The sequence below is a fragment of the Etheostoma cragini genome, chromosome 21 (assembly GCF_013103735.1).
Source record: "Etheostoma cragini isolate CJK2018 chromosome 21, CSU_Ecrag_1.0, whole genome shotgun sequence".
Classification (NCBI taxonomy): Eukaryota; Metazoa; Chordata; class Actinopteri; order Perciformes; family Percidae; genus Etheostoma; species Etheostoma cragini.
In genome coordinates this window covers 2892993-2914494 of record NC_048427.1, presented here as the reverse complement: position 1 = coordinate 2914494, position 21502 = coordinate 2892993, and the positions used below count along the sequence as shown (strand labels likewise).

The 21502-nt window shown below is 40.5% G+C and overlaps 1 long non-coding RNA gene across 1 annotated transcript; it reads right to left on the bottom strand.

Annotated features, from left to right (window-relative positions):
* Positions 1-13441: 13441 nt before the first annotated feature.
* LOC117936904 lies at positions 13442-21001 on the bottom strand. Its single transcript, XR_004655047.1, has 3 exons — positions 20987-21001; positions 18013-18016; positions 13442-13619 (listed from the first exon to the last, which is right to left on the bottom strand). It is a non-coding gene; the product is annotated as an uncharacterized LOC117936904 (long non-coding RNA).
* Between the last annotated feature and the right edge of the window lie 501 nt (positions 21002-21502).

Genomic DNA, 21502 nt, shown 5'->3' with positions numbered 1-21502 from the left:
TGTGTGTGTGTGTGTGTGTGTGTGTCAATATTACTAGCGTTATATCGAATTGTTGCAGTGAGACATTTAGTGTGCTATAGTAAGGACTCAAGTGAAGATTTGCCAAACCAAGTAATTCAATGACTGACCTTTTATATTGAATTTCACATTGGTGGAATGTAACAAGTAGGCTGCATTTACCCATCTACTGCACAAGAGGTATTGAACTTTTAGTTTTTTTTTTACTTCCTTTAGTTTATGCTTCTACTTTACTACAAATTAGGAATACATATTGTACATTTTTACACCAGTACATTGATCAGTTCAGGCCGGCTGTTTATAAGTGAATAATTGTTTCTGTTTGCCAGTCAGAATAATGTGTTGGGATGCTACATGTTAAATTTCATTGATTGGAAATAGAAATGGAAACCTCAATCCTCAATCTTCTGAAATTACATTATTTGACGTTTACCAGAGCTTATTGCTTATTATATCAATTCCCAGTGCCAAAAATCTAATATTTTGAATTATTTTGACTTATTGGTTAGAAATCTGCGTTCTTAACAAATAACTCTACTAATGCTTTGAGACATAAGGGCACCTAATGGCTGGGAGTGAACACATCTGGGAGTGAATGCGTTCCATCTTTTGGAGATTTAGTTGGTGGTAACCTTAGACTTTCTGAGCATTTCTTGTGGGGAGTTGACTGAAGTAGACGGCACTAAGAACAGAATCCCTCATTTGTTCTACTTAATGCAGACTGACTATTGGCTGTGACTGCCATTTTAATTCTCACCCAATCAGGCCACTTTCACTATGGAAGTGCTGGAAAATAGTGATGCACGCTTAAAGGCCCGTGCCAGACATGGCAGACGTGCTGCTCTGTGGTAGCAAAAGCAGTTATGTTTCCCAAGACGTATTTCAATTTAATGATGCAAGGAAAACGAGGGCTTTCCCTTGAGCTTACTCTTTGACTATTCCTATTTTTCATGCAATTTCACCTGTCTACAGCTGGCTTCAGATTGCAAAATAATGTTGTGTTGAAGCATGACATTAATGTCTTCTAGGGTTTTCAGACTTTGTTGTGGAAAACTGGAAAACAAATGACTTCAGTCTCAACTGAGGCATTGAAATATACCTGTATGTGGGTGTGCTGTCACCGTGGGGCTTTTAGTATGAGGTTTTCATCCACTTTCCTGGTGGTCTTCAACCTACCAAGTCAACGCATTCAGCCGTCTAAGTGCTCTGAGAAAGACCTGGCAGGGAGGCAAACTGGGCAAAGTGGCTTTTCATGCAGAGGCAGAGGTGTGTGTGTGTGTGTGGCACATTGCACACTGGTACATGAGTGCGTGCGTGGTGGTGGTGGGGCGGGCGTCTAGTGTGGGAGCAGGCAGCTCTGTCGTGAATTTAAACAGCTCACTGAGGACTAAGCATTGGCAGCCAAACGTACATCTGAGGTGACGCGTCATATAAAAAAGGCAGCGAGCGTTTAATCCCCTTCTCCTTAAAAAAGAGCAGCTCTCTCTTTTGCAGAGTTCCCCAAAAAAAACTCTGCATTCTCTAGCAACGCAGATGGGGGTTGAATAATTCATGGCAACACAGGCAAAGTGTCCTCATGCTGCAATTCTATAAAAATAATCCCATAACATCATCACACTCACCCCATTGCTCACGGCGCTCAAACAAGCCAGCTGGGAGAAGTCGACTGGCCTTTAAGCCTCATGACTCAGACTTCATTCACTGGGCCTTCTCTATTCTTTGTAAATAAAACTTTGCAAGAAATATAGAGGCCCTTCAATAAAAAGGAACACAGCTCAAAGGTCAAGATATGGGAACGCTTCACCTTAAACCAAAATGATCCAGACTAAAGCACCTTGAGGCAGTACTTAAACACAGCGATGCTTTGAGCTCCATGTTAACCATCTTAGTTCTTTGTGTCACCATGCTAACATTTGCTATAGAGCACTAAAGACAAAGTGCAGCTCAAGCTGGTATAAATGTCATTAGTCTGGCAGGTATTTGTTATCATAAGTCAATGTATTGGGCAAATTAAATTTGACATAATGATGGCACTAGATGTTAAGTCAGAGGATCTGCAAATTTGTTGAGATTAATTGTGTAGGAAACAAGAATATTTGTACACAATGTCATGGCAATCCATCCAGCAGTTTCCAAGATATTTCAGTTTCGATCAGTGATGGACCAACAGACGACTTTTCCAGATCCACACAACTAGCTAAATGTGAAAACAAGGAGAAAAGAAAGATAAATGCTACGTGTCGGCAGACAGGAGATGAACTGTGTGTTTCCTGAAGTGAATGTGTCTGAGCTCAGCTTTCAAGGGGGCAGAATACTTATTTTGGCTGTGTATTTGTTCATTTGGGCTGAAGCAGCATTAACAGTTGTCCGCCCCTTCCTTTAATGTTCTGCCAAAGTCAAGTTGAACAATTTCATAGGAACGGCACTTTGCCCTCCTGGTAGACAGATAGGGAGACAGCTGACATGGATTAAAAAAAAAGGCAGGAACTGATGATAGTGGATGAAAAAGCAGCCAAGAGAAGGAAAGAAGAAAAGTAGGTGAAGACTGAATTGGTCCAATATTTCATCCAATTTGACAGCAATGTTGTGTTAAATGCAGTGAGTACAGTTAACTTGGCTTTGAATTTTTCCCTAACATCTTCTCTCTTTGGAAGAGTGAACTGAGAGCTTGACAATGAAGCAATGACAAGCTGATGCCTCATGGCTCTGTGCCAAACCTTTCCTCCCCTGAAGTGATGTGATCTCCCCCACAGAGGATATTAACAGTGACCCCTCATGTTCATAATGTGACCCATGGACAACCTCGCTGCTCTATTTACTCAGTTTGTTCCAACTCGGTACGTTAGTAAATTTATTCAAGGTTTCACAATGTGGTTACAATAACATGAACCCCCACAATAGACACTTGCATTGTGATAATGTTACAGCTCAACTGCCTTGGAGCAATACTGTCGTCAGAAGCATTAGCATGGAATCATAGGCTACATCAGTGTTTATTTCAGTTTGTTATTGTTTCTAAGCACCGTGGAAATATTGGTGTAATGCTCATGTTTCTGTGTTTACCTAAAGCATAATGGGGAAAAAAAACTTTTAGCTTGATGGCCAGTTACTTTTGATTTTGACTGCAATCTGCATTTGTCATCTATACAAAAAAAAGTTTGAAGATCACATGACCATGTAACCATCATTCACATTTTTTTACAGACATGCTTCACATTAAGTACCACTTAATTAAACTGTGCATCTAGTGATGAAAATACTTCAAAAGCTTTTCCGTTGCCAGTGTTTTCACAAACAGGCTGCGCGGTGGTGTGAAGAAGGGGCTTTACGAGCACATATAAGTGGAGACTGTTACAGCACACAGGCTTGTGGTCAACATCTCTCTTTCTCTCTTAAATGGTTAAAACAACAGTTTGGGTTTGTGGTTTTTTTAAATCACTCCTTTCTCTGGCTTGAACTTGGGTCAAAAGAAAACCATGGAACACTGTGGTTGAACTTCAGTCCATAAAACAATTCAGCTCGAAGCAGTACAATTTATGCAAAATGGTTGTGGTCAAACTTGATATTTTCTATTTCATTACGGCAGTTAAGTAATGTAAACCTGCGGGGAGAGGTCCTTCTGGATAACTGAACAATAACCGTGTCCATGATATTTAGTCATACTTAAAGTGCAATCTAAAGTTAGTTAATAAAGACCATATTTATCCACAGAATTGTAATTATTGTTGGAAAAAATAGGGATGCCCTTGGAAGTAATGTTGTGTATCTGCGTAAGTAGAATGATTAAACTAATGTTCTTTATTTTGATAAGGGACTGGGGCCCATCCAGACTGCATGTGCATATAAACACACATACCCGTGGCCACATCCATGCGCTCCGCCCCACTGGGCCAGGGTGAGTTTTTTTCTCTTTTATCTAGCCGAGTGCTTGATTAGAAACATCAAGCATAATTTCCTAATTGGGTTGTCCTAACAAGTTTCATCTGGAGGATGCAAGGCGAGCAGGTACAGCCGTAATCTAATAACCACGAACGTGTGGCCCCCTCCAATAGACACATGTTGCAGAAGATATTCACTCTGTGACTCAGGCATTTCCATGGAAGAATTGAGTTATCATCGCCCAGCATCAACCCTCCGCCTCCAGCACGGCATGGCCTACATCATGTTCACTTGTGTGTGCGCCGGTACCTGCTACAGGCACCTGCGTCATTGGCATGTGAAGCTGTGGCTCTGGAAAGCACATGTGGGATGTTGTCTGTGTCCTTCTTAAACATAAAGCTGCTAATCAATTTGTTTTTATTTTAAAAATGGATGAAATGACGCGGTGTAATGTGAAAAGGTTCAAGTTCCCGCTAAATACTACCTGCTTAGCACCAAATGGCATATAAAAGTTAACAACCGGCCTGTTAACAAAGTTGGATTTTAGCAACTATAGAGGTAGCAATGTTTCTTAGAATCTGGGGAAGACCTAAACAGAGCTAAAAGGAGAGTGAACATTGGACTAACAATTATCAGGTTGACAGAAACAACTCTAAATGAAAGCTCATGTTACTGTGTGTCTGCTGGATGTGTAACAATTGATTGCTTACACGTTAGCCTTAACTTGATGATGATAGCATGTCAGTGTTGGGTTTACTGCTTGTTGTGCTGACCCCACACCACCAAAATATCAGTAATTTTTTTTATTTCATATTTTTTTTTTTTAGTAAATAAGTAAAAAAGTAATCCAAATGTCTTGCTTTTTTGATCAAATGGAAAAACTAAATTTTCTCATATCCCCTTTTCTCTATTTTTGGCTATTTGGGAGCATTTCTATGGTTGGGAGAAGATTTTAGTTGATTAGAATTTACCTGACTGGATGTCAAAGTGCTGAGATTTTTTGTGATATTACAATGATTTTACAATTCCAGCAATAAAAAAACAAATGCTTTAAGAATTAGCTTTTTTATTGAATTGACATATCAATGAAAATAATGTAAATAGTATCTTTTATCTGTTGTCACTAGGTGAGTTATGATAAAGACGATTTGTGTTGCAGTCAACAAAAACTAAAAAATCTCATTACTCATATTTAGCTGCATTTGTTAGGATAGAAATTGTCTGATTTAAAGAGAATTGAAGAAGTTCAAGGCTGTGTTAATCTGTTGCAATAATATTTAAGTTTTTGTTATTTCAGTATCTAACAGATTAGGAATGGTATGGTTTATACATATAGACAAACTTTCCAGAATATTTTTTTTTTTTAAAGCTTTTTAGCCAACACAGTATTTTCTACCAGCCTCTGTGACAGTCTTGTATTAATGTTGCTGGCTTAAGTATTTGTTCATAAAACTCCAAACTTTCTTTTTAAAACCTCCTTTGGGACAAACAAAAATGCTCATGCAAATACATCAGGCTACATCAAATGCTTTGATAAATGAATGTAAACAAATGCAAGTGAGATGTGGGGAAATGCATGATGGGCTGTCCGCAGAGGGCCCTAACCTCATCACCATAGTAAAAAAGCTGAAGCTTTTCTAAATGGACAGCGACTTTAGAACTGTCAGTTTATACTCCAGCAGTGATTGAGTCATCTCTCTTCGGGGGCTGTAGCTTCATAAGGCACACATGTTATACACTTACTGAGGGCCTCATCCATCCGTCAAATCTGAGATCAGAGTGTGATTGTGCCTGCGAGTGCATCTGTGTTTGTGCGTGTGTCAAGGTGTCTCAGTGTACTGCTCTCTGTAGTTTACATGTGCGAAACATACGCAACCATATGAGAAAAAAAGACTAAACCTATCCCTTGGGCATTAGAAGAATGCAGATGGTCTACAAAGAAGGGGAGGGAAGGTGGGGGCGTGGATTTTGTGCCCCTTTTCACCCCCCTTGTGGTGGTTATGGATGAAGATAGCGGGAAAGGGTGGAGTCTTAGAGGCCTTATCACTGGGCTCCATCTCTGCATTTTGCAGCGCCGACATCCCTTGGGAGAGGTCTTACAACCTTGGGTCAAGCCCAAACCAATAGACCTTCGCCATCTATACCTCCCTCATAGCCCTGTCCCACCAACCCTGTGTCACTTAGTCTCTCACACTCCTCATCCTCTGGCTCTCTAAATAAGGGCATGTTGAGTCTATCAGCACTTGGGAGCATAGAGGAGATTTACAAATCAGGAGGGAGTAATGAGAGTTTTTCCCTCAACTGTGTTTTCATCTGATAAAATCAGTGTAGCAGAAGTTCAATTTGTTGTTTTTAGATTGGCAGTTAATTATTTTGCTGCTCATGTGTCAATCATAGGGTTAGTTTTCAAATCCTACTTTTTTCACTTCACCACTCTTGTGCTTGTGATTATTGTGTTTTCTGCCTAATCTATCACATCTGGTTCTTTACTTATATTTTAATTAGCACAATACATTTACTGATCTTCTATCCACTGCTGATCCACTACTTATTGATTTGTTGCTTACTCTTCAAGATTCAAGATTTGAGATTTGTCAAGATTTCTTTGTCATTCCACAGTAAACTGTAGTACAAAATCACGTGCAAAATTCACAGCTTAGAAAAAATACAGCACAGAAACAATTAAAAGCACCATAGAAAAGTCACGAGGTTAGCTATATACATGAAAATAAATAAATACAATGAATCTTAATTGTTTAGCTCGTACAATAAATATATGGAGAATGTGCCCTGAGCCCAAAGGTGACCCCTTCACAGTCTAAAACCTAGAGATGTAAATAAAAAATGCAATTGAAGAGACAAAAAGCAGTTGAGAAGCTGGAAGCAGCACATTTCTTTTTTTACAATTTAATGGCGATTCAAATTAACCGGGTTTCCCCTGTGGAGATGAATAATACTTATACTTTACAATGAAGAATATCGGGAATATAACAAATTAGTACATGCTTCTCTTTCTTTAGTCAAGAAGACGTGCTCAGTTGTGATTTGTAGACAGTCGGTCGACCTTTTTCTTTTATACTCATACGTTTGGACTTTGGCCATTCCTGACTACCGACAGGAAGAGTGATCAATCATTCAGTTTCTGTGGTGCTCAGGGCCGCAACATGCATGGTTGGGATTTAGAGATCGGTACCTCTTCAAGCCTGTTTAACCCACAACATCTGTTACTGTGTAGATCCACAGAAACATGCATGTTCATCTTAGCTGTAAAACAAGTCTAGCTTAATTTTGTCAGGTTAATAGTTGTAATGCCAACTTGTGATAGAGGAACAATAGCTTACATCCATATCTCATTGTTGTGGACAGTAGCACAGCAAGGGTGCCTGGGGGAGAGGCTGGGCATGATAGATTTAAGGTCTGTAGTCTTGAAATTTGATTGATGGATTGAGAGAAAAATAAGAAAGCAAGGAAGGCAGGTGGCTAGGTACCTGAGCTGCCACCCTGTGCTGGCTGGCGTAGGACATGGGAGTGACCCACACAGTACAAGCATAAAACACAGGCATTACTTAATTGAAGCGTATGTGACCACATACATTTCCTACAGTAGTTTACAGTGTATAGACATTTAGCCTAAATATTTAGAGTGGTGGTCACCCGGGTCACTGGCTATGTGTACCGGCAGGGTTTACGTGTGTTGAGAATTACTCTATTCTGACAGATTGAGCTTTTAGTTCCGTTTATTTTAAGGTGCTCTGGGTTAATAAATTCAAGCTGCGTCCCGAAGCTTCACCGTCCGCCGGTTGTGCCCGCCAGTATACACTCCGTCCTCATCTATGTATCAGTTAAATGCAGCGCTTTATGTTTAAATAAGTAAAATGTTTAGTCCTCTGCTTTAGTATAGGGGCTTTAGGTTGATTCTGTGTTGTTCTGAGACTTAATGTAGTAAATGCGGGTCCAAATGAAAACCAGGGTCTATTGTCAGTGTGCATTACATGTCAGCCTTCTGCTTCACCTCTCCCATTGGTCGCAGAGAGCCAGTAAACTGCCCAGAGACCCAGGGCCCTTCCTAGAAATGCTGTTGAACCATCACAATCCTCCCAAAGTGTTTGCATTCAAAGTATTACTGGTCAGCCCCCATCAATTACATTCTTGGCAGTCGCCGGCAGTGGAGCCAAATTTATATAGGGTGGTGCCCAGTTGAGACGCTTGCTAGGGCTTTTTAAAGATTTCAAGGTACAAGGGGGTGTTGTGCTTTGAACTAGCCCCTTTATCATCTTAGCTTAACATCCATTTAAATGCTGCAGACATCAATTGTGATAGATACTCTGCCCAGAAAGGCTGTGCTCTTTTTTGACATCTTAAAATGATTACCCGGGTTAAAGAGGCCCTTTAACATTAGAAGAAGGACTGGGGTGGAAGGGGGGCGGGGTGTGTGGAAGCCCTCCCTGGAAAATGGCACATGGTTTCACGCTATGGGAGTCTGGCACATTAGTTGGCGCTGCTCATGCTTTGCATTAATTTCTGTAATCAGGGCTGAAAGCCATCTTTTACAGACGCAGCTGATGTCATGCCACACAAAATTGCACATAAACAATTCACTTCACACTCACTGATGTGAAAACCCAACAACCTAACAACATCTCTGGTCTTTGCTAAAAAGCTCTAAGAGAAGGACTTTTATAGTTCATTTAAGTAGACAACAGATCCTTTTTCTGAGTATCTGTTGACCGTGAACGATGACCCTGGTGCCTCTTGAATGTTTGAATGCCACTTGATCCTCTTCTATTCCGTTTCTCTTCATTCTCCAAGATAACACCCAGGACAGGATGCCTGATATTTGTCTTTCTCACCCACTCTTAGAATTAGAAATGTTTCCACAGCCCATGTGCCTGTTGTGCTGCGCTTTGTATACCTTCACTTCCCACACACCTGAATCCCATTTTCCTGTGTTTGAGGCTGTGTTTGTTCTCCTTGACCCGCCCCGGTGATGAATAAACAGTCTACCGTCCCTGCCCTGGGTTAGGCGTCCTTGCCTGCGTGATTTCTTCTGCTTCGTTATCCATGCGTGCATGTTTACTTTCACTTATGTGTGAACACGTTCAAATATGTGTGTGCATGTGTGCTGTTCTGTCACTTCTGAGTGGCTTTGGAAATTAATCTTACTTTGTAAGATCTGTAAGCTTTCTCAACTCTCTGCACAACAAAGTACACATCCACTGCAACTAGTAGTGCAAGTGTAGCTGCATGGCAATTGGGAAGTTATAAGTTATATCCTGAACTCCTACAGAACTTTGTGAGAGTTTTCTACTGTAAGTGTTGGATATAGGTTATTAAAAAGCACAGACTACAGTGTTTTTCTGGTTGCTCCTCTGTGTCCATTGTGATCTTTTAATTTTCTGTAATCATGTTTCATCTTTTAAAAGTGCAATTTTAACAACACATGAAAACAGATGTATCAAATACATTCAACATCAGGCAAGTTGCATAGTGTGTAATATAACAGTAAGTAATCGATTGGGTCACTCATGATGCTTGTAAACTAAAAGAATAACACTGCCAACTGACAGCGTTTTGGTTATGCTTAATTAAGTCATAGCGGGGCATTCATACGCATTGCATTGTGCTCCTTTTATTTTTCTGTGATCTTTTTTCATCTTTTAATCATTGTCCCTGCACTGTTTGACTGTGTGTTGTATGTCAATTTGTGCCAGAGGCTAAGACATCTTCTGATCCCGCTTTTGGCTCTATGCTCTTATTCTTATAATTTCCAATTCCAGCTCTCTCTGAATGGCCTCCTTTCCCCAGCAGTCAAAAAGGGCTACAAGTGTGCATGTAGATACAGGAGGTGCTAGCGGTCTGTACTTGTAATGTAATGGGAAAGAGTATTTAGAGATCCCTGTGCTTTTGAGTGGCAACTAGCCATGGACATCAGCCAAAACAAACCCATATGCCGGTTACACATAGGAAGTTCTTTTGTCAAGAATCTGTGTTTCCTTTTTCATCAAGCCAGTGTTTACATTGGTGCAACTCCGGTCTATAATTTCGTGAATGGTACAATAGTTTTCACCATACCTTTTCAGTCATTCAGTAGATCCCTGGTGATGTTTCGCCTCATTTCAAATACTGGATGTGAGCATTACTAAATCTTCATCCCCTTTCCAGGGTATACAAAAATATTCCACACCTGCAGTTTCACCTTTGGACCAGACCTCTCGAAGGGATTTCCCGTGAAATCTGTGTGATGGCAGAAGCCAAGAAAAAGCTTTATAATTTGTATGCAAATGATCACAAATCATGGCTGGTTTTGGTAGATTTAATTGATGATCATGTCGTCATTTATACACACACACACACACACACTCTCTGCTGAAATAGTCCCTCAAACCAAATATCACTGAAATTATGAAATTATTGAATTCCATAAAAAAGGATATTGCACCACAAAGCCATTATTCTCAACATCACAGAGGTCTTGGTTTTAAAAGAGAAAGTATCTCATCACTTTCCCATTTTTTTACCGACAGATCTTTCTGCGGGCTCACTTAAGAAAGATCATCTAAAGCTTTATGTCCGTAAATCTTAATTGAGGGCTGCGTCTCTCAGAAGCTCAGCAATGCCAAGACGTTTAGCCCCCTGTTAAAGCAAGATTAAAGGACATAACCAGCCCTTCTCCAGTTGTGTTTATTAACCAAACAAACCGCATGGCTTAAGTCAGCCTTGCTCTGCTTTCAGATACATGGCCAAATTAAGGAATTCAGATTATTAATGATTCAACAACAATGCGACCCCAGTAGATAAGGGTCTTGCCCACGCTTTGAAAGACTTGTAAATATTTTGTTTGCCGAGGTAAAGATTAAGTTGCCTTCAACACTTTGTGGGAAAACATGATTTTTTTTCTTCTTTTTTTTCTTTTTTTGTTCTCCCAAATGCTCCCCCTAGTCCAGCGCTATCCCTGCTTAAGGAATGTGATTCTGTTTAATTAGGGACCACGAGTGGGTTCATGGGAAGCCCCCCATTTTTAATTACTGGTCCCCATGGCTCCCTGGCCTGTCTCTAGCTGGTTGGGGGTCAATGCTACAAGGCCCAAGTCATAGTGCCCTGCTGCCAGAGGTTACCAGGGCCAGCTGGTTCTCAGACTGTGGGTGTGGGTGGTCAAAACTCTTTTCTGTGGATGGCATGCTATAGGCCTGTTCAAAAAACATTTTCAAAATATTTGTTAACCTAAATGGCTTCAAATATGTGAACACCCAGACATGAAAGGTTGACTACCAAGTTGGTCGACGAGCCATAAAGCCGTGTGAGCCATTGCAACATTAGTTAAATGAGCGATTCCACATGAATTTCCAAATATTTTCAAATACATTTTTCTAATATGGTCCAGCTTTGTATGTTTACTCCACCACCCAAGTAAACACCAAAAAAAATATTTGGCCATGTGAGAGATTAGAAGTCATTCCTCGGATACTAACTTTGATGTGACTGAAGAGGAAGACTTTGGTTTAGTGTGGTATAAATCCAAGAGTTATATGTACAAGAATGGCTTAGTTTACAAGAAAAGATATTTTTCAACCACAAACGCATATGGCAAGGAACTGCCCATTGTGCGAGAAAACGTTTCATGTCTGACCCACGGACTTCACTAGTTACTTATAATGATGTTGAAGTGGGAAAATAAAAACATTTTGACCATTTCACAACATTAAGTGCTGTCAAAAGCATGTTCTAACATTTTCTTACACTACTGCGGCTTCTAAAAGGTTAGAAAGCAGGCTTGTGAATGAGAAAGACACAAGTTAAAACCTCTGGACATATTGATTTAAATTTAACATGTGTGGCGCAATTACCATATGGGAAAAGGCTGCAACATTTTAAAAAAGAACGCAAACTTTTTTTGGTGAAAGCTGAAAGAAAATATCAGTAGAAAACCGCACTTTAAAATGGAACTGTCATTCCTTCTTTTGTGGTGCCTTTTACATTCAATTAAGTGTTCAATTTATGTAATAAAAGAATATTTTCCTTTTCATTTGTTTTAAATTCAACAAGAAGTATTGTAGTATTTTAGCAGAATACTAAAAAGCAACAGAAATGCAGACCTGAGTACACTTTAATATCTGTTTGTTTATTGCACGTAAATTATCGCAACATTCAACGTTTTGCATATTTTCTTCATATCGTCAGCCCTAATTAGTATCCGTCTTTCCTGCCTTTGAACAAGGAACATAAACCCAATTCCCTCCAAATGTTTTGCTCCGTGGCAATCAGCAAATTGTGGTTATACTAGAGAGAACCTAGCCAGACTGTATCAATTAAATGTAATTAGTAAAGATCCTTATATCATAGTACGGTTTGTTATTTTTACACAATTTATGGCATTTTCTCCGCAATAGCCATTCAGCGGATTTGCAATAGTTTTCGGTGTTACCGTGGAATCCAGGAGGGTTTTGCTGTGTTATTCTACTTTTTCAGTTGCTGCTCTTCAGTTTTCCTGGTTTTAGAACTTTTTGCCCAAGGACTGCAGTGGAAATTTGTTGGCAAACCAACAGTAAAACATTAAAAGAAATATTGTTTTTTCTTTATGAATAAGTAAATGGAACTAAATGAGTAGTTGCTTAAGGTGTGTTTGCTTCCCCCAGTGGTCAATACAGGTTTTTCCAAAGGTAACTGTCGGACCTAGGCTACTAAAACGTTCAGTAACCAATGGTGTTGTGATGAGAGCACTGACCCTGAACTAAAACAAGTTGCAGGCTGCATGAGCTGAAAAACACAAACCTAAAAGTGATAATCTGCTGTGGGTTTGTCAGAACAAGGGACCTTCTACACATCATGTGTATTCCTTTGATCCATTGTTAATATCACCATATTGATTAGAGCAGCTTTGATGTGAAGAAGGGTGCTTACGATGGTCAGTACATTCTTAGGAATGGTCAAACTTCTGTAAGATGCCTTTTTTAAATCTGTGTGATTAGTTCCTTATTCTTTTAGACACAGGACTTCGGTGCGTTTGAGGCCACAACTTAGCATGAGTGACACCCGTAGCAGTGGGTTGGTGGGAACAGATGATCACAGGTCAAAGGCTCTCAGTGTTCAAACATATTGACGATGCAGCTATTTGACCTGGCTATCCACCCATCAATCACCTCCTTATTGGCAAACATGCACGATGTCAAAGACATTAAATTACATGGTGACACTTATTGATTCTTCTTCTTAAAAAAAAAAAAAAAAAGGAAGTTCCCATACACTCACAATGGAAACGTGATAGACTGTGATGTAATGAAGTAAGAGTAGTTACAACTAGTGGAGTAAATATTTCTTAACACATTTCAAATCACTCAGATCAAGTTTACTTTTACTCCCCAGCTGTTTGTAATCTATTCACTTGTCCATAAAAGCCCTTAAAAATTCGGCGTTCTGCAAAAACACTGTCCTCCCACAGGCAGACAGGAAAAACAAAAGGGGATATAAGAGAAATGAGAAAAAGGATAAAAGTGAAAAGCTGACTACATCCTATGTTTCCGTAGAATTTCCTCCCCAGACACACACACACACACACACACACACACAGTGCATGGCACCATCTTTGTGGGGACCTGTAATTGACATGATGCAAAGCTGTCGGGACCCCACAAGTTTACTGAACTCCTGGCTTTTGGACCCCACGAATATAGTTAAACGAGAACACACACACACACACACACACACACACACACACACACACCCACCTGAAGAAAACCTGTTCCAAAAGAACCATTGACCTTCTGGGTGAAAGCCTCCAATAACAAAACAAGACATCAATAAGCTGAAAAGGATACTTTGCGAGCGGAAATAATGGAATAGCCCCAGAATGTGTGTTTGGAGCACAATTGCCATAATAGTGTGAAGGAGGAGATTTGCTTCTGTATTGTGTTGACCAACAATAGCTGACTGTAAACTCGCAGCCACACCACCCTATGGATTTATCAACTTTTCATAGGGCAATCCATTGTCCTGGCCCCAAAAGCGGTGCTTTGTGGCTGAAGGCCAATTTGTATCAGGTAACAGGCGATGAAGATGAGTGGAAACGCAGAGAGATGCTAGACAGAGGATAGAATGGAAGACCAAGAGAAAGAGAGAGTGAGGAGGAGACAGAGGTTTAAACCTGTTTCTTTTCTTTTCTTTTAAAGAAAAATATTTTCATTGCTTTTCAACTTGGGCGGAGCCGGGTATGATATGTTCCACTGGCTCACAAAAGGGCTGTCACAGTGGTATGATACCTCCATACACTGGGCTGCAATGGAGCATTCAAGAACTCTGGAAACAATCTCACAATACCCAGAAACAACACCACATAATGGGCTCAGAACAACTTTCTGTCTCCCTCCGTTTAAGCTCCTTCTAAATTATTTGGGTAACCTTACTACATACATGTTAAACTCGCACTACTCTAAATTTAAACCTGCATTCATTTTTTTGTGTTATATTACCAAAGAATAAAAGGACTGTGTTACCCTATGAAATAACCATTTTTAAGCTTATTGAGCTTTTGTAAAAAAAAAAAATTGAGATGGTTTTTTGTATAGTTCTTTAAAATTAAAAGGAAACTGGTTTTGGGGAGAATAAAACTACTCTAGGCTGAGTTTTCCTAGTAACTTTACCAAAAAGGCTCAGGATGCTGCAAATGTTGGTATAATATGAAAATGGCTGGTGGATTTAAGAAAAGAATAATTTATCGATTTAATCAAAATTGAACGTACTATGTGTCAGTGGCTTGTTGATAACTTATCATTGCACCTAGGATAACAAGTGTAGCTGTTCTCAATTTAGATCACCCTTTATGTCTCATGTACTGTTTTCCTGCATCCACCGTGTGTGTTTGTGTGTGTTTGTGCGCGTCAGTTGCGAGGGGAACTCTGCAGAGAGCCGACCGGGTTGAAGAAGCAGCTGATTCAGCGTAAAAAATCATTACAGAAACGTTTGACATGTTTTTCACAGCCTTACGCTGTACGTTCTGTTGGTACAAGTGAGATGTTTGAGTCACACACGCCTCGGTAAACAAGGATTGAATATGGCCACGTACGTGTGACGTCAACCCGTTCTCATTCTCGCTTGGTCGTTGGCTCTCAGAGTCACATACTCATACAGAGTCTGGCACGTGGGACTGCAGGGAGTGGTTTAAGTTGCGGGAAACTTCAGTTATTGGTCAAATTTGGGGAAAAGTTGCGGGTATTGGTCAAAATTGTGAGTCGCACCAAAGTTACAGTGATTGGTTGAACTTGTGTGAATTGGCGACATTGTGACATCACCAAATCCTGGAGGGACTGATTAGTTTGGATTTTCAGCTTGAAACACAGATCAATCTCATAGTCCGGTCTCACAGAGTAACAGACTTTGGTGCGCGTTCTTGCTAAATTGTAATGGCTTATGGTTGCCACGGAGACCATAGGGAAATCAGGAAATTACAAAGCTAAACAACAGCATGACACACGACCACAGAACGTACCCGTTATCCAGCTTGTAAAACAAGAATTTGAAAACATTTGAAATCAGCCAGCCATCTCCTGTGCCTTAGCCTTGTGGAAAGCAACAAACTTAAAATGAAAATACCCAAATCGGCAGTTGCCAGCAACATCCTTGTCATTGAACGTCGCCAAGGTAACTTGTAAAGTGCTGTCCCAATCCCATTTATACCTATCTGGGAACTGAACTTAGAAAGTCTCCGCACAAGTGGCGTGGAGCCAGTATCAACTTCCTAAGGACCTTTCCCCAAACCACCTTGCCCCAAACAGATCTTGTACCCAGGGACAGAACAGAGCCTGGTCTGGTCCAGTGTGGTCATGTCTGGTTTGGATTGGACTGAGAGAAAAAATGTGTAGGTAACATGGATAATGGATTCTGTCAGTAGGACAATGATGTGCAAACCAGTCATGGAGCTGCCCATTCATATCACACCCTATCATTCAGCTCTGAGTGGTTGATCAGCATCCACTAGGGCACGTCCAGTGGGATGCCCTGGAGGAAATGATGTCATTGGAACAGATTGTGTGAAGTAAATGAAGTAAACCTACCCGTTCCAACTCTTTCGCCCCTGCATTTGACCTGTTATTTCTTTGTACTGGAACAGATTTTTTACTGTTAGAGATGACTTCATTGATATACAGTACCTCCTGGATGTCTTTTGAACGCCTACACCACGATGGACGCACCCTGCCAGAGGTCTCATGCTCAAACAAAGCTCCTACACATATGTCCATTTTAAGATACTCTAAGGTCTGGTGAGCACGCTCCCATCATCCTTTCCAGCTCCTAGATGACAAGCTCAGCGAAGATGGTTGGCTGAGAGGAAAGAAGAACATGTGAGTTTTATATGCTCTTTGTTTTTTTTATTGCTTAATGTACAGCGCAGAGCATTGGGGAGGTGAATGAGAAAAATAAGAACAAAAGATCATGGGACAAAATCTAATGTTTTACATCACACGAAAACAGTTTGCACCTTAGCTTGTTGATCCACCAGCACACCCCAAAGTGATGGAATTTGGATGAAGGGTAAAAAGAGCTTGTGTCTTCATGCCAGGCATTACATCTAGCCTTAGTCACCAACCCCGGAGGCTCCACTCTTGGCTACATTTGGTCACATGGTCCAAAGGAGGACAGCCACTTAAACAGACGATTTTAGTTTTCAACACAACCCCAGAAACTGGAGGGGGAAAACGACTTTTAGACTGCTGAAAGAACACGCATACACAGAGATTTCCTGTTTCGTCATTTAATTGTGTTTCTTTTCCAAGTCAACATCAACCATATTCTTTCACTTTCATTGGACTTTGATGTTTTTGCCAGTTTTTTGTGATCTGGCAATGAGTAAGGCTGAATTACAATTGCAATGAAGACGTTTTGGAAAATGGTTTTATTTTCTTTTAGTTAGAACTGGCAATTAAGTTTTTTTTGTGTTGTCTCACTTGATTATGTCCCTGATTTAAGGAAAATTGTCACTGTCACTGTTGATATGTTTAACCTTTTTTATATACTATTGCATAATATTGCTCTTATTTAAAGCTATATTAGGTGATTTAGACCACTATAGGGGCCAGCCAAGGCCTTTAAATAAAGTTAACTTATCAAATTATTATTGCTAGTTTGTTAGCCATCAACTATCTACTGCACTTACAAGTAGTGAAAACAACAGGGCCATCCCATTGGAGTCCTCTGATTTAACCACGGTTGAATTGGAGTCCAATGATTACATGACTTTTAGCTTTAGTTAAGTCCAATTTTTTTATTTATTCCCATTCCCATGATTGCCTAGAAAATATTTTTTTAACTATTTTAAATTGCTACTAATTCAACAAAAAATATTGGTTTTAAACAATACACACAAACGATAAAAGTGCGGTTGAGAAAGTAATGCAGGCTGTTTATCACATATGTTTTGCAGAGTCCCTCATTGGCTTTGTAGAAGCAACAAAGCAAAATTGCTCTTGACATAGATAGAGCCCACTTTGGAATGTGTTCAAAACAAGCTCTATCTAACAAATATGTTTAAATTCAATATGTGAGTGAGGGTATGGGAACAATTGTTCTAAGAAAAACAAGCCATATGCTTACTGTCATGCGAGACAAGCTACAAGCTTTCAGATAACAAAGTTCAATAAATGACCGTAACTCCAGCAAGTAAGTTTATAGGAGTAAATGACAAAGTAATGTAATAATAGCAGGGCACATGTGCGGTTAAAGTACTGTAGCTTCAAGCAAGGATAACTTTTTAGACAGTGTGACTGCTTCACGGAAAAACATATATAGAGTTTCTTTGATGGGTTGTGTGTCTGTATGAAAGAGTATACTTTAGCTCCTTTGCACAAGCACAAAGAAAAGCCATCAGTTCGACAAAATGTGTCATGAAACGGAAGGTCCCACCCATGCTTTACCTGAGCTACTTTGAAAGAAAGTGTGCAGAACAGGATATCATGACTATTAAAGAGGAAACCAGGCTTAACCAGTGCCAACAACCTACTATTAAAAATGTGAATACCTCATTGTGTTGGTGGTCTAAAGCTGAATCTTAAAATAACAGGGTTTTACATGGTTCTCATTCCCCTAGGCGGTGAGTTGTAGCCGCGCTGGTCTTCCAAAGATTTCCACTTTCCTTGTAATTGACTCCCTCATTCAAATTCTTCCTCACAGGAACACCTAAAAAAAGATGGTTGGCCCACTCTTGCTCCACGATTAGTATTCTGAGAGGCAGACAAAGAGGGCCGTAGCAGAATTAATAGCCTTTGACATTTTCAACTTCCTCTCCAGAATCCAGTTTGATTGGTGGGGAGGTTTTGTGTGGGTGATGATAAGAATGCCGGAAGGCAGGCTGACATTGCAAGTCCCCGGACAACTGAGTTCATTAGTAACGCCTGGCAAGATAGGTCCCTAACCTGAGTCCTCTTCTCTTAAAGTCCTGTTCTATTCCTCTCTGGGGCAGAAGAGTACACATTCCAATCACCTAAACATAAAAGCCAAGAAAATATATTGGGGAAAAGGGGTTTTGGTAAAAAAAGGCAGTGCTTGACGAATGAAGCACTTTTTGTTCACAATGCATCAGGCTGGTTATTTCTCCAGGCGGTCTGCAGTATGAATATGATAATGTCTCTGCGGATGTTGAATGCAACTTAGAGTGTTTCATCACAGTCTGGTCTGCGAAATGATCTCGGCTGATTAGGAGTGACGTATGAGAAAGAAAGGCAGGCAAGACGACTTGTTTTACTCCCATCGACTGATAAGTAACAGCTGCAAAGAAAAACAAAGACCGTACATCTGTTAAGGAGTTGTTCAAGAATGTGTACTATCACAAGAACGTTTGTAGGTAATAATTTGAGTATTCTGTTGGCTAATTCCACATTTTGCACACTATATTTAAATGGGACTACTATTTAAGGCCACAAATTGTGATCAGTGAACATTTTATATTTATTGAGTGTTTGTTCTAATAATTATGTCCCTAATGAAGCTAACTACAGTAAATCAGAATTAGAAGTAGGTAGAATTAGGCCTGCACGATTCGGGGAAAATATGAATCACGATTTTCTGCCTCAATTTTTTGGCCATGACAAAACCAAACAAATTGGGAGCACAGCACCAGTAACAGATTTCTTTTGGCACCTACAGCACATTGCACATCACCACAAGCCTGTAAACATAGAGGCTTCAATGAAGAGAAGGGGGGGGATTGCAGTTTTTGGGAGCGCCTTATACCACAAGATTATAAGATTAGTTTTGGGGCATTTTTAGGCTTTTATTGACAGCTGAAGACACAAAGGGGGGAGAGAGTGGGAACGACACGCAGCAAAGGGCCACAGGTTGGAGCCAAACCCGGGCCCGCCGTGCCGCGCCGAGAAGCATACCCCCCCACACACATGGGCGCCAGCTCCATCAACTGTGGCATCCGGTCCCCGGAGATCGCAATTTTATAATGATTAATCATCCAGGCCTATGTAGCATAATGTTTGGTATTGGTATTTGGTGTTTAATCTCATATAGATCACAAAGAAAGACCAATGAGATAGTTTGAAGAAAACTGTTTTAACGTAACATTTATATATCATTTTCTAAATACTTTTGATTCCAAACTCTTGTGTTGTCCTTCCGGTTTAAAAACGGACAAACATCTGACATTTTTTAGGAAAACAGGAGGGTTAATCATACTTTTTTAGTATGCATTTAGTAGCTTGGACTCATGACCTCAGTATTTCCATAATTCGGGCTACGATCCTGCTCAAAAAGGTTGTTGATGGAAACATTCACACTTTTTATTTAGACGAAATTGCAAATATTTGCTTAAAAAACTCGAGCAATATTTTACTGGAAACATTACATTTTGTCTCCCTAGGTGGCCTACCTTGTTGCAGACCTTCCCATTATGCACTATTTGTAAACCTTACACCATGCCTGTCCTGCTGTGCTTCTCACCTCTGTACTGCTGTCACAGCACACAGCACCCTTTACCTTCACAGGCAAATATCACTACATCAAATTACCTCAAATTGCCAGGTTTGTCTCTTTTCATCTCTAGACTTCTTCTCACACCCTTCCCTCTTCTCTGTGCCAGTCTGCCATTTATAAACATTCCCCATGCTCAGCTGCCGAACGCAGCCCGAGACAAATCACGCCACATATAAACAGGAAAGTCAGTGAATAGGCCTGACCTCCCTTTCGTTTTACATGCCAGCCGACATGCTGCCTGTCAGTCAAGAGCTGCTGGCCCATAAAGAGCCCTTCGTGTGATGTTTATAGTGTTATATTCCTGTGTTTGATCTTCACATTTCCTGGCTTTTAGGGTTTTTTTCTGCAGAGAATTTTCTCCCACTGAATTTGTGAGGTTTGGAGCGTGTGAGAATCACTGTGGGACAGTGTAATAGTTCTTGACAGAGGAATATCTGTCACAAGGGAATAACAGCTCTGTGGTCAGATTCACTGTGAGAGGAAAGTTCTCTGTATTAGATGGAAGGATTTGCTTGGAAGTTTGGAGTTTCCACCGAAGATGCTGACTTCGAGGGTACACATGCAGCCCAGTTTAATTCAATCCCAGGCATTATTTTCACTGCCAAACCCAGATTCAGAATTTCAATCAGAATTTCCATACTTCTACTGAGGACACAACAAGGTGTCTTCAATTGCAGACATTAATTTGAATTCAAAACAGCAAAGACAAATTTCCAATCATTCGCACAACGTCATGATTTTGAGGAATGTGCGGCTGCATTAATGTATAGGGCAGATCCCCTTAATGGTGCACATACATCTGAGGTAATGGTCACCATGAAGGGTGTGTGCAGACAAATCTTCATCGTATACACAAAATACAAACGTTTCACGGCCTGTCTGCTTATTTTTTATTGTCATGTGATTTCTGTGGTGGCAAGGAAATGGATTATTATTATTTGGGCCAAATATTTTATGTTCCCTTTATTTGAGTGAGCGCATAAACAAATGCGTCATCAGCAATTCATTGTGCGTACAATAACACAGAGGCTGTTTCCCACAGTAGGGCCAGGCCTGGCTGCGGGGCTCGCCTCTGCCTCGGAGGTGCTGGGAGGAAGCCAGCTCAGGGTTCAGACCACCACAGCACTGACACACACACACAGACCACTACTGCAGAGTCAGACTCTGCACTGCAAAACACATGCACACAGCAGTGCATACATATACATAGGCACAGAATGTTGGGTACTATGAGTATATTTGTTACCGCCTTCTTTGGCAGCTAAACTAGTGCTGGGCGGTATACCGGCTGACACAAAATACTGGTGTATATATTTGTTGTGATATGAATTTTTAATGTACCGCCATATCAGTGTATTTGATTACACAACATTTGGAACGCTACGCTGAACCGCATCATGTGACACTGTTTCTGACGGACAGGCATGGTCAGACTGAAGGCGTGGTGAGGGTAAACCGTAGTGCACTGGTGTTACAAAGAGCCATAGAAGATGGATAGGATAGACATTCTGAAATCGAAGCTGCAGAACTAGAACATGATGACAAAGCAGCTTTTGATTGCTGGTCAGTATGTTAATGAACCTTGCAGTTGTTCTTTCAGGACTGCGAATCATGCAGAATCATGACGATTGGCGGAGAAAAA